This window comes from Natator depressus, chromosome 17, assembly GCF_965152275.1.
Source record: "Natator depressus isolate rNatDep1 chromosome 17, rNatDep2.hap1, whole genome shotgun sequence".
Classification (NCBI taxonomy): domain Eukaryota; kingdom Metazoa; phylum Chordata; order Testudines; family Cheloniidae; genus Natator; species Natator depressus.
Genome location: NC_134250.1, coordinates 19,388,101 through 19,402,314, shown reverse-complemented (window position 1 = coordinate 19,402,314; position 14,214 = coordinate 19,388,101).

Sequence of the window (14,214 nt, the reverse complement as noted above, 5' to 3'; positions counted from 1 at the left end):
AATCTTGGCCAAACAGCAGGTGCATGTATGTGTGGGGCACATAATTACTGTTATAGCTCCCTGGCTGGAAGGGAGTGGGGACACGAGTGGAAGGAGGGGGAACTGCAGCCAGCTCATCTTGGCTTTCTATTGCGTTGTGGGCTTATCCATAAAGTGAGCCGCCTGCTTAAGCATTTTGAAATCTGCTGGCTCAGAAACTGAACCTTGGCCCAGTTCACTGGAGCCAGTGGAGCGGCTCCTGATTGACGCCAGAGTAATGAGGGGCAGGATTCAGGCACTGATGGGTCCTGGGGACCGAACCCACTGGAAGGGTGGATGCAGCCACATGTGGGGTTGATGGATGCGGGTTGCTCCTTTGCTTCCTTCCAGTTGCCCTGTTAGCTCAGCGGCTAGAGGTCTGGGCTTTTGGCAGCCCAATTCCGTGAGATCCACCCCACAGCCAGGGCCGTTTGTCTGCAGCCATCCTTTACTAGCCCCTCAGGGAGGACAGCACAAGTAAAGGGTCATTGCCGGCACATGCCGAGGAGATCCCTCGTCATGCTGTGGTGCTGGCGGTCGGTTGGATTCTTTCTTAGCTGATCCTTTGAGCTCATCTCAGAGCCCCACGTGAGCACCATCTTTAACTCCATTCATTCCTCCCCCATTTCCCAGCTGTGACTGGGGGACCCTTCCCCATCACAGGCAGTGAAGGGTTAAAGGCCCACCTAGGCAGTAATTGGGTCGGTACTTGTTAGCCAGCCAGGGTGGGACATGACAAGGCTCAGGAGATAAACGTGGCAGATTCTGGGCCCTGTGAACAAGCTGAGAGAGTTCAGTCTGGGGACACTGGCTGCTGGTGCCCGTGAAGGGCCAAACACCAGAGACTGGTGGAGTGAGAGGCCTCAGGAAGACGGAGTTTGGGCAGGACAGTGCTAGATACCTGAGCTGGGGCAAGGGCAGAGCACAGGGCCCCAAGAACAGGGCGATTCTTCAGGACTTCGGCCAAATCTGGACATTGGCTGAGAAGCAGTTAGTGTTGCACAGAGGCGTGCAAAGACAGACAGGCTGCAGGGGGCCCTGGAGACAAAACCCCTGCAACATCACACCCCGACACAAGGGGGCGCTCTGGTGGTCTGTGTGCATCACGACACCAAAACAGCCCTCCAAAAGGTTTCTCCTTATAGGGACCCTCCCCTTTACTACCTGCTGCCTCCCAGCCACATGTGCATAGAATATGCCTGCCCCACAGGGCTTAGAGGCCCCTCCATCCAATACAAGTGTAACAGACACGGTCTGCATACGTCCAGGCTGCCGACTCTGCAGTCATCAGCAGGGATCAAACCTTGGACCCCCAGCCCCAAAAGCACATGTGAGCTGAAAGGAGACACTGGTAGCTGCAAGCATCTAATAGGCTCTTATCCTCACTGGACAGATGTGATCACACATATTAAGCCAGCGTGTTACTGTTACACACACACCCCCACCCCTTAGTGGTCAGACACGGGAAAGGCCCTTCAGTGATACTATCCAGTTACAAAGGCGACAGTAGAGATTTAAGGCCATCTGAGTATAAGCTACTCCCTAGGCTTTGCTTGCACCTTTCGCAAAAAGAAAAGGAGTACTTGTGGCACCTTAGAGACTAACAAATTTATCTTTCCTTTTTGCGAATACAGACTAACACGGCTGCTTCTCTGAAGCTTGCGCCTTTCGCGCACTGACTTGCCAAAACTCTGTGTGTATCGCACACACCTTACTAGACGGAGGTGTCAAGCCTGGTTTTGCTGATCATCTTCCAGCTTTCAGAGCTGAGAAAAAAAAGCTAAGTACTCTGTCCACACAACCTTAACACCGGCCGCTCTCTAGCATGGTGGCCTCCAACCAGAGGCACCAATTCCGGGGCTACTCCAGTGCTCAAACACCCACGGGAGAGAAAAAAAAAGTTTGAGTGTGGAATGTGATGAGTTCTGTGCTGCTAACAACTTCTGCCCTTGGGGCAGGGAGTTTGTTTCTAGAAGGGCAGGGTGTTTAAGATAACAAAAGGCTTGTCATTAAGTTAAGGATCCTTAGATGATCCTCAAAAAGAAAAGGAGGACTTGTGGCACCTTAGAGACTAACCAATTTATTTGAGCATAAGCTTTCGTGAGCTACAGCTCACTTCATCGGATCCATCCTGAAAGCATTCCCAGGCCCTCCAGTTAAAAGATAGGAAACAAAGGGTAGGAATAAATGGCCCATTTTCAGAATGGAGAGAAATAAATAGAGGTGTCCCATGAGGGGTTTGTACTGGTCTGGGATCAGTGGCTGTTCAACATATTCATAAGTGAGCTGCAAAAAGGTGAGGTGGCAAAGTTTGCAGATGATCCAAAATTACTCAAGATAGTTAAGTCCAAAACAGACTGCGAAGAGTTACAAGGGGAGCTCACAAAACTGAGTGACTGCATTTAACATTGAATTTCATCTGCCATTTTGTTGCCCAAAGTAATGCACATGGCAAAATATAATCCCAACAATACATACAAAATGATGGGGCACAAATTGAGAAAGATCTTGGAGTCATTTGCAGTACTCTGGAAGTGCGATGTTTCCCCAAGTACTGCAATTTCATAAGAATCCTGCTCACTATCCCTGTATCGTCCTGAACTGTGGAATGCTCCTGCTCCAAAAAACTTAAAAATTATCACCAGTCATTAGTGGGACAGATACAACTGAATAATGTAGCTGTCCTTAACATGCATCAAGACCATACCAGGGAACTAGCTGTAAATAAGATTGCTGACCGTTTCATCCAGTAAGCTACAGGGAGATGTAATGTCTTTAAACTGGGAGGTTAGTGAGGACAGCTTGTAGGTGATTGCAGTGATCTTAATATACTGTTATTCAGGAGAATGTAATGATGTAGTTCATAATTGAATCATTATTAAAATAGTAAAGTTACCAATGACAGACACATTCAAGAACTAGAATATGAACTAAATGTATAAATATGCTGAAAATAGCTTCCCCCCAAACCTGGCAGAGACCCCACCCAAACACACACACACCCCCCTCTTCAAAAGCACCCACCAGCAAAACCAAAAGTTAGTGATCATGCTGCTGACTAGGAAGCGAGTGGCTGACATTTGCTCTTGAGAACTGTTTCCCAAGTTTAGGAATTGTGCCAATCAAGGGCAGAGGCCCTGAATCTCATGGTACTTAGGCACCTCAGCCCCAGTGAAATCAATGGGATTTAGGCACCTAAATCCCTCTGAGGATCTGGGCCAGAATGATTCCACCAGCCCCTAAAATTCAGCTCTAGGTACAGCTCCTGAGTGCAACACCTCCCATCAGAGCGGGCATCTGATGGGCAATCTCAGACCCATCTACAGGGGGAACCAAGCCCTGCTCTTATTCCTCTGTCAGCCACTCTCCGGAGGCCAAGGCTGGCTAAGTAAACGCCCCCAGGCTGACCCGAGCCTGGTGCTAACGCCTCCACTTCCCCGGAGGAGTTCATTATTATTCCATGCTGGTCTTTTTCTCATCTGGAGAGGGGCTGGGCCACTCGCCCAGAAAGAAAGGCAATTACAAATGTCTTTGAAAAGCAAGGAGGAGAAACTTTAGTGTTTCCTAATAGCTTGGCTCATCCCACCGCATTAGCCTGAAACGTCGCGTGTTCAGAGTGCGAACCGGGCTGCTGGCGTACCTGCTCTGCGATGCTGTCAGCGCTGCACGCCCGCCACTTGGGCGCCGCTGGCATCCGAGGCCAAGGTTTCTAGTGCTTCTCTACAGCCCGGTCCCTAGGTGCAGGCTGCAAAATACCGCAGGCCATGCGAAAGCGTACGGGGCGCAAGGAGCGAAGGGCCACTGCTCCATGGGCGGGATTCCCAAAGGTATTTAGGCACCAATGGATTTCAATGGGAGTGAGGCGCCTAACCCCCTTTGTGAATCCCATGCCTAGTCGCTGCATTAGGAGAGGCCGGCACAGCTGCTGTCCCAGGGCATTACGCGGCAGTCTGATGTTGATGGCACTTTGCGCCCCTGGGGCCTGATCTTCCAAGGTGCTAAGCACCCTTAACGCCCATCAAAGTCAATGGCAGTTGAGGGCGTTCAGCGCCTCTCAGAGTGGGCCCCAGGGTGACAGGCGTCTGCCTTGGTAAGGAGCGCTGTGGTGCTCAGAGAAGGGCCCAGCAGCGGTGCAAAGCGTTCTCATTTATTTCAGTGTGATTCCTTCGGCCCACCGAGGGACAGGAGTCACAATAGCCCAGTCCAAGGGGCACGGTCCCCGGGCGGCTCAGCACGGCATGTGCCACAGAACCTCACCACGGCGTGGGGTCTGACTCGGGTCCAGTCCTGGAGTGTAGCAGTGTTACTCTCTAGAGCAACATTCCTCTTCCCTCTCGCTCAGGGACCATGTGCTTCAAAGCATGGACTCGTGTTGCTATGGCAGCCTTTCCCTGGGCAACAGAAACGGGCCAAGCGGGGGCTGGAAACAGCAGAGAGACACTGCTCCCGTGATGGGAACGCGGACAGAAAGTAGGACGTTCTGAACACATGGAACCTCCAGGTTGAGATCTGCAAAGCTGATGAAGGGATTTAAACACCTGGCAAGAAATCCTGGGCCCACTGAAATCCGTAGGAGTTTTGCCATTGACTTTAAAAGGAGCCAGGATCTCACAGTAATTAATTCTAAGGAGAGTTGCGTGCCTAAATCCCCTAGTCAGCTCTGACACACTCAGTCCTTAACTTTACTTCCTGAATCCTGGCATCCATGTCATGTGCAAATGAGTAAGATGCCTCGCTGTGTATAGAGCTGCGCTTGGGTTTCTCGGACGCATGCACACGATAGATATTTAACATTAAACAGAGCTTGAACTAGATTCTGAGCATCCTGCAGGCTGGCTGTGGCCACTGTAAAGCTCAGTGTAAAATAGGGCTCTGGTTCATATTTCAAACACCTCCGGCGTTCAGGCTGCTCAGATCCAGGGGTCCAATTCAAGCCCATCTCTACTATAGGTTTAGGAGAAGAAAGGGTTAATGAACAGCCCAGGGACTTTAAAAGTCCTAAAACAACATAGAGCTGCATTTATCTCCTGGCCCTCAGCTCCGAGCCCTCTGGCAGCTGCAGCAGGAAAGCAGCGATAAGGACCAGGAAATCAAATTCGCAGAGGTGGCTTCTTACACTGTATCCACTCTCTGAGATGCAGGCTGTCAAACTCCTTTGTTCTCTGGCACTGTCTCTGTCTGTACTGCCAACTGAGCGAGCTACCGTCTCATAGCTTTGCATGGGCCAGGCCATCCAAGAGGAGATAACGGACTCCTGCTTGGTTCTTGATTAGGAATGTTCAGAGGGCCAGATCATGGTATGGTGTAAGCCGGCAAAGCTCCATTACGGTGAAAGGAGCTGCTGCCATTTACATCAGCTGAGACTCAACCGTGGTGTTTCAGTCACCCAAGTCTAAGTGGATTATGGGGTATGTCTAGTCCTTCCTTTACATGTTCATTGTTGCCAGAGCAGCCGTTTGAACTGAAACTAGTTGCAAACAGATCTAGCATCTGCCAGATCGGCAGGGGCCACAGAGTACCGGGGCAGGAGCAGGGTGCTCCCCAACTGGGCTGAACGTAGCATCCTCTGAGAAATTGGCAATGAACAGTGCCGAGGGATGGATAACAGAAGGCTGCATCCCTAGATCATCAATCTGGTTTCAGCAAACATTGCAAACGAGTCACTGACCTTAGGAACAGAACAATTTTCCAAAGACGTGGGGTGCTTCCTGATTTTAAAGAAAAATAAGAACAGCCATACTAGGTCAGACCAAAGGTCCATCTAGCCCCGTATCCTGTCATCCAACAGTGGCCAATGCCAGGTGCCCCAGAGGGAATGAACAGAACAGGTCATCATCAAATGATCCATTCCCAGCTTCTGGCAAACAGAGGCTAGGGACACCATCCCTGCCCATCCTGGCTAATAGCCATTGATGAACCTATCCTCCATGAATTTATCTAGTTGTTTTTTTTTTTTAAAACCCTGTTATAGTCTTGGCCTCCACAACATCCTCTGGCAAGGAGTTCCACAGGTTGATGGTGTCTTAAGGAGCCACTCTCTCGTACAGTGGCAGATGCTATCCCCCTTGCTACGTTATCGCCCAATGGGGTTAAGACTTGGACTGACTTTGGATCACGGGCTGAAGTGGCTTCTTTAACGTGCCCTTGCTCTGTAAGTGACTGGGTAGTGGACCCGTTGCTGTGGACCAGAGGAGGAGGATGGGACCCAATTGGCTATTGTTAGTGCTCAAATTTTAGGGGAAAAAATAAGGCAGGTCCTGAATGGCAAGTGACTTGCTCACTTTAAACAGAAGTGAGAAGCAATGGGGCCTGTAAGCCAGGAGTGTGGTAGCTCCTAGAAACAGTAAGGGGACCCAGCCCCCCAATAATTCAAGCACTCAACTTACATCCCTGCGAGTGGTGAGGAAAGCCTCAGCTCTCACTTCTGCAAATCAAGCACCTCCTTTCCTAGCCCGGATACCTCCCAAACGCAACACCTAGAACGTCCCAGCTTCAAACTCCAGTGAGCCTCCAGGGCTGGTCGCCCCATAGGCCGCTGGCCTGTCTGCCCAGGCCCTTCCTCCAGGCTTTGTCAATTCAAACAAAACCTCACAAAACACAATGTTCCCAACCAAAGCAGGCTGCCGGGACCCAGAGAACGATCACGCTGTACCCTGCCCCCAGGGCTAGTCACAGACCCCACCCTCCTGCCTGCAGCCCCTCTTCAACTGAGCTCTCCCAGCCCTTCATAGGGAACGCCTGACCTCTTCCCAGTTGGGTCTTGTAATCAAACAGGGCAGGCTGGCCCCAGACCCCTGGGGCTTTATATAGGCAGAACATCCGGTTACATCTCCACTTGTCACACCCATGTGTTTATGGGAGGGAGACCCTACCTCCCCAGTTAAGCCCGACTCTCAAAGGCTGACCCACCCGTAAAACGTAGGGCTGGAACAAATCACCTGGCCAGTGCAGGGTTATTCTTCCCAGGCTGTTGGCTAGTGTTTACTTGGCCCACTTTTGACTCTCCCAGGTCATGGGGCTTCTACCACGTCCCCTAGCAGATTGTTCCACAGGCCAGCACAAGATGCATTCCCTCCTGCTGAGAAGGGATGGCTATCCCAGGTCAGGTCGCAGGGGCATCTCACCGCCATTGCAATGGAACGCAATGCCAGTCACAAACAGCCTGGTCCTTTAACAGCGCGGGGCCACGTGGTCTGCGTGACCTGAACAAACGGCCCTTTCCATCACTGTGCACTTCCAACCTGCGGCACACTCTCTGTGGGCCTCCTCTCCAAGGCACCTGGCCGCCCTGCTCTGCTGGCCGGGGCTGAAGTACCCTGGCTGGCAAGATTAAGCAGCGAGGGTGGTGTTATGGCTCAAGTTGTCTTTACAGGGGAGGAAAGCGATGCTTTGCTCCAGTCAGCGACCCTGTTCCCAGACATTTGTGCTAACTGGCTCCTTCAGAGGTGCAAAGCAGGGAACGTGCTTTTTAAAAAAAACAAAACCATATTCTACAGCGTGTGTGAACAACCGCCATTAAGATTTCCTGCTGTTACGGTTTATTTGCACTTGTGCCCCACGCCACAGAAAGGACAACGTACAGACAAGAAACCCTCCCCTCCCACACACAAATCCTCATGCTGTCCTGTACTGCTCAGGCCGAGACGCACGCATTGGTGTGACTGCGTTCGGAGACCCGCGGGTGAAATGAGGTACTAAGAAAGGCCGCGCCCTCCTCCCCACAAGTAGCCCCCGCTAGCCTGGCGTTCTACGACTCGGCCACACCCAACATCAGCGACACACCAGACAAAGACAGCGCATCAGGGAAAAAGTCCAGTCTTCCTCGAGTTCTTCTACAGTGTCTGTCCCCTGCTCGGCGGAGGGAGCTGACTGGAACAAATACTCTGTAGAAATATTTCAGTATTTGCCTTTTTTTCCCCGCCCCGCTCCTTTTCGGGTTGTGAGTACAGCTGTAGACGCAGTGAGCTGGATGGATTCTAATAAAACATACAGTATATATTGTAATGGACTCGCAGGGTGCTGAGTGGTCTGTTTGGAGAGGGCATTGGGGTGGGCTTTGCAAAGGCTGTCCACTATGAACCCAGTTCTGTCTCCAGATCTCTAGGCTCCCCTGCGCTGTCTAATCTCCCTCTCGGTCGGGGCGCAGTGCTCGGCACCCGGCAGGATCGCACCCTTGATATTTGTGGTACTTTCCTCGCTCAGCTTTTCTTCCCCTGCTGCAGTTTCCATGGCAGCGCTCACTCCTCCAGGCGCAGATGCCCTGACACCAATAAGCCTACAGACATGATCAGCCATGGGGGGGGAAGGGGTAAAACGCCGTGGAGCTGTCAGTCTGCAGACAGAAGGTAGGGGCTAGGGCTCATCATTGTGATTTTGCGCTAGGCTGGAGCAATGGCTTCCGGAAAGCTATATTAAAAAAAAAACAAACTTTGCACATGTGACTTCAATAACGACACCATCTGCAAACCCTCCAGGGCTTTGCTAGCAGGAGTGAATATCAGGAACACTGAGCCCTTTGTTCCCGACCTCTCCCCATCCCACCACCACAAGTCACTCCTCTCCCTCCTTGACGAGCTCAATGCCACAGGAAAACGGAGAAAGAGGTTGCAAATCAACTCAGCGCTGCAGGTTGTATGAACTCAACCAGGGCCTTTCGCCTTTGAGAGCTGACTGGGTGATTTGCTTGTTTTTCATTTAAGAGGTGGAAAGGGAGCAGGGGCACAAAGACGAACGGACGGGAACGGGGGGAGGAAAACGAAATAGGTGGATACTAAAGAAGAGAAAAAGGGGGAGGGAAGCTAGAGCAGACACCGGAGATGAAAGAACAGCAGGAGAAGACTAGAAAGACACACATCATCATCATCTTCTTCTTCCAAGAGGGAAGGATCCAAATGGCTCATGGGACTAAGCGATAATTGGAGAAGTCACCCTCTGCTTGAAGGAGCAGGGATTGTGGGCCTGAGACCTGGAAGTGCTACTTGGAGCCGTTTGAAGTCAGGGCAGGTACATTAGCGGGTGCAGGGAATGATTACTCTTTGAGGCTCCATCCACAGCAGCTGCTTGGCCTGGAGGCGGTTTCATTGTGAGCAGGGGAAATGCTGCCATGGTAATGTCTCAGCTGCAGAAAGCTAATAAGGCCTAGTCTGGTTTTCCAGTCTGGGCACGTGACTAGCCCCCGTGGGGGGGCGCGTCAGTCTCCAGCTTTAAAGGGAGGCAGCTAGGCTAGCGTAACTCTGTGTGTGGTTCCTCCATAACTAAATATTCAGTACTTGTAGCTTTGGGGATTTTTCAGGCCAGAAGGGAGCCTTAGCTGATCCGGTCTGAGCTCCTGCGTAACACAGGCCAGCGGATTTCACCCAGTTACCCCAGTAACTTGTGTAGGGCTAAAGCATCTTTTCCCAAAAGGCCTGCAAATCTGGCTTTGGAGCCATCAAGAGAAGGCAAATCCACCTCTTCCCTCGGGAGCTGGTTTCCCATGGCCGCTCACCCTCTGCTAAAAACGGGCACCTGGTTTCTAGGCTAGTCTTGTTTCTCTCCAACGTAAATTCAGCACCGATGTCTCAGCACACGTGTGATCCTGTAACAAACCAGTTTACGAGAGCTAGCGCTCCAACGTAGCCCTACAGTAACAAAGCCCTAGGTTCAAGACCGACCCTACAATAACAAACTGGCAATGGGCGTGGAGGGAATCAGGCATGACCTATGAAAAGGAAGCTTCTCCCTGAACCCATCCCGATTCATAGTGAATGAAAGCTGGTGTGGTTGCTCTGGGTTCATGGGTCCAGCCTAGCAGCAAATCCTCCATCACTTGGGGGCTTGAACGCTTTGGAGAGGGGACACTCGCTCAGCCACAAGCGTGAGGGCTCGGGACAGGACTCACTGGGGGAGCTGCAGGGAATCCAATGAAGTGACCAGAAGGGCTCCTCCTGGCTGTAAAACCTAGGAATCAATCACGCTAGTTCTCAACGGACAAGTGTCCACATCACAAGCCCAGCAGCACACCTGGCCCACGGGCTGGTGGGCTCAGAATTTCTGACAACCTGGACCTGGGGAAGGGGGTCTCTTTGGGCCCCCCAGGAAGGAGCTGGGCACTTGACAGTGCAGTGTCAGGGAGCTGTCCAGGCGGTGCCTGCTCTATAAATGGACGCGGGAGGTTCAGGCGCCCAGGCTGGCAGGATGGGAACACAGACAGTTTAAAATCCTCGGGGGGATGGCAGTGCGCACAGCCCAGCTCTCATGAACAGCCCCCCGGGGACCCACCGCAGGGAGGCACCATCTAGGGAATAGGGCAAAAACCTGGGGATCAAAAAACATGGGTCCTAGACCCAGCTCAGGCACTGACCTGCTGAGTGACCTTGGGCAAGTCATGCCCCTCTGTGCCTCAGTTTCCCTTCTCTGCCTCATCTCTTTAGACAGTAATCTCTTTGGGGCTTTCCCTGTGCCTAGCACCCCAGAGCCCTGATCTCAGGTGGGGCCTCGAGGCACTCCCACAAGAAAGCAGCCGGCCTGGGGAGGGATTCAGCTGAATTGAGCAGAGTTGGGCAGCTGGATTACGGAGGATGTGTGGAAATTAAAACAAGGCACATGGCTTGGCGTCCAGCAGCACTGCAAGTGCCAGCCAAGGCAGTCCTTCATGCCCATCTGCCTCATAGCGACTGGACCGAGACCGCCAGTCACTCCACAGGGGGCTTGCCTCACCCAGGCCCGCGATGTGCTGATCCCAGGGCAGGCAGCCTGACATCCCTGCTGTAGCCCCTCCAGGAGGCAAATTGAGTGCAGCTCCCTGGCATCCCCCCAGAGGCCTAGCGCCAGCTTTATCTGCCACATGCCAGCCATGACGGATGCTTCCCAATGGAGCATCCCTGGCTGCTTCCACAGCTCGCTGCTACAGCCTGGGGGGCACCAAATTCAGAGCAAGCTGTGGCTCGGGGGGGGGGGGGTAGCACAAAACAACAAGCGATTCGAGGGCTGCGTGGGTCCGTAGTGGAGATTCTGGGCTGCAAAGGGAAGTTCTCGGGGAGGGGAGCCATACGGAGCTAAGCATTGTCAGGGCCTAAACAAAGAATTAGTCCCAATAACCATTTCGCCGCCTGGCAACGGCCTCTCGGTGCCTGCACAGTGACAGCCTAAGGTGCGTCCATGCTGCAGCTGGACTCCCAGGTGGAGGAGACGGGTGGTGGTGGTGGTCGGGGACTCCCTCCTAAGGGGGACGGAGTCATCCAGCTGCCGTCCAGACTGGGAGACTCGAGAAGTTGCCTGGAGCTAGAATTCAGGCTGTGATGGAGTGTCTGCCGAGACTGATCAAGTCCTCAGACCGCGACTTCCTCCTATTTCTCCACGTGGGCACCAAGGATACTGCCAAGAATGACCTTGAGCGGGTCACTGCAGACTAAGTGGCTCTGGGAAGAAGGATAAAGGAGGGTGAGGCACAAGTCATGTGCTCGTCCGTCCTCCCTGTTGAAGGAGAAGGCCCAGGTAGGGACCATCGAATTGTGGAGGTAAATGTGGGGTAACGCAGGTGGTGTCGGAGAGAGGGCTTTGGATTCTTTGACCGTGGGATGTTGCTCCGGGAAGAAGGATTGCTAGGAAGAGATGGGATCCACCTAACAGAGAGGGAAGAGCATCTTCGCAGACAGGCTGGCTAACCTAGTGAGGAGGGCTTTAAACTGGGCTGGCTGGGGGATGGTAACCTAAGCCCTGAGCTAAGGGGGCTACCAGGAGGAAAGACAAGGAGGAGGGTGGAACAGGGGAGGCCTCCTCAGTGTGAATCCGGAAGTAGGGAAACTGACTAGTTATCTTAGGTGCCCGTACACGAACACAAGAAGCCTGGAAACAAGCAGGGGGAACTGGAAGTCCTGGCACAGTCAAGGAACCAGGACGTGATTGGAACAACAGAGCCTTGGTGGGGTAACTCACATGAGTGGAGCACTGTCATGGATGGGTATAAAGCGTTCAGGAAGGACGGGTATGGGAGGAAAGGTGGGGGAGCTGCACTATATGTAAGAGAGCGGTAGGACTGCTCAGAGCTCCGGTATGAAACTGGAGAAAAGCCCGTTGAGAGTCTTTGGGTTAGTTTAGAGGGAGAGCGACAAGGGTGATGTCGTGGTGGCGTGTGCTATAGACCACCGGACCAGGCTTTCTTTGGACAACTAACAGAAGTTTCCAGATCACAGGCCCTGGTTCTCATGGTTCAATCACCCTGATATCTGCTGGGAGAGCAATACAGCGGTGCACAGACAATCCAGGAAGTTTTTGGAGAGTGTTGGGGACAACTTCCTGGTGCAAGTGCTGGTGGAACCAACTAGGGGCCGTGCTCCTCTTGACCTGCTGCTCACAAACTGGGAAGAATTAGTAGGGGAAGTAGAAGTGGGTGGTATGCTTGGGCAGCAGTAACCATGAGATGGTCGAGTTCAGGATCCTGACACAAGGAAGAAAGGAGAGCAGCAGAATACAGACCCTGGACTTCAGAAAAGCAGACTTTGACTCCCTCTGGGAACTGATGGACAGGATCCCCTGAGAGGCTAATATGAAGAGGAAAGGAGTCCAGGAAAGCTGGCTGTATTTTAAAGAAGCCTTATTGAGGGTGCAGGAACAAACCATCCCGATGTGGAGAAAGAATAGCAAATATGGCAGGTGACCAGCTTGGCATAACAGAGAAATCTTTGGGGAGCTTAAAACACAAAAAGGAAGCTTACAAGAAGTGGAAATTTGGACAGATAACTAGGGAGGAGTATAAAAATATTGCTCGAGCATGCAGGGGTGAAATCAGGAAGGCCAAGGCACTATTGGAGTTGCAGCTAGCAAGGGAAGTGAAGTGTAACAAGAAGGGTTTCTACAGCTATGTTAGCAACAAGTTGGTCAGGGAAAGCGTGGGCCCCTTACTGAATGGGGGAGGTGACCTAGTGACAGAGGATGTGGGAAAAAGCTAATGTACTCAATGCTTTTTTTGTCTCAGTCTTCACAGACAAGGTCAGCTCCCAGACTGCTGCACTGGGCAGCATAGTATGGGGAGGAGGTGACCAGTCCTCTGTGGAGAAAGAAGTGGTTCAGGACTATTAGAAAAGCTGGACGTGCACAAGTCCATGGGGCCGGATCTAATGCATCCAAGGGTGCTGAGGGAATTGGCTGATGTGATTGCAGAGCCATTGGCCACTATCAGGGGAGGTCCTGGACAACTGGAAAAAGGCAAATATAGTGCCCATCTTTTAAAAAGGGAAGAAGGAGAATCTGGGGACCTTTAGACCGGTCAACCTCACCTCAGTCCCTGGAAAAATCATGGAGCAGGTCCTCAAAGAATCCATTTTGAAGCACTTGGAGGAGAGGAAGGTGATCAGGTACAGTCAACATGGATTCACCAAGGGCAAGTCATGCCTGACCAACCTGATTGCTTCTATGATGAGACAACTGGCTCTGTGGAGATGGGGAAAGCGGTGGATGTGATATACCTTGACTTCAGCAAAGCTTTTGATATGGTCTCCCATGGCATTCTTTGGTTTCAGAGTTGCAGCCGTGTTAGCCTGTATTTGCAAAAAGAAAGGGAGGACTTGTGGCACCTTAGAGATTAACAAATTTGAGCATAAGCTTTCGTGAGCTACAGCTCACTTCATCAGATGCATTCGGTGGAAAATACAGTGGGGAGATTTATATACATAGAGAACATGAAACAATGGGTGTTACCATACACACTGTAATAAGAGTGATCACTTCAGGTGAGCTATTACCAGCAGGAGAGCGGGGGTATTCTTCTCAGCAAGTTAAAGAAGTATGGATTGGATGAATGGACTATCAGGTGGATAGAAAGCTGGCTAGATTGTCGGGCTCAAGGGGTAGTGATCAATGGTTCGATGTCCAGTTGGCACCAAGCGGCGTGCCCTGGGGGTCTGTCCTGGGGCCGGTTTTGTTCAACATCTTCATTAATGATCTGGATGAGGAGATGGATTGCACCCTCAGCAAGTTTGCAGATGACACTAAGCTGGGGGGAGAGGTAGATACGCTGGAGTGTTGGGATAGGGTCCAGAGTGACCTGGACAAATTGGAGGATTGGGCCAAAAGAAATCTGATGAGGTTCAACAAGGACAAGTGCAGAGTCCTGCACTTAGGACGGAAGAATCCCATGCACTGCTACAGGCTGGGGACCGACCGGCTAAGCGGCAGTTCTGCAGAAAAAAGACCTGGGGATTGCAGTGGACGAGAAGC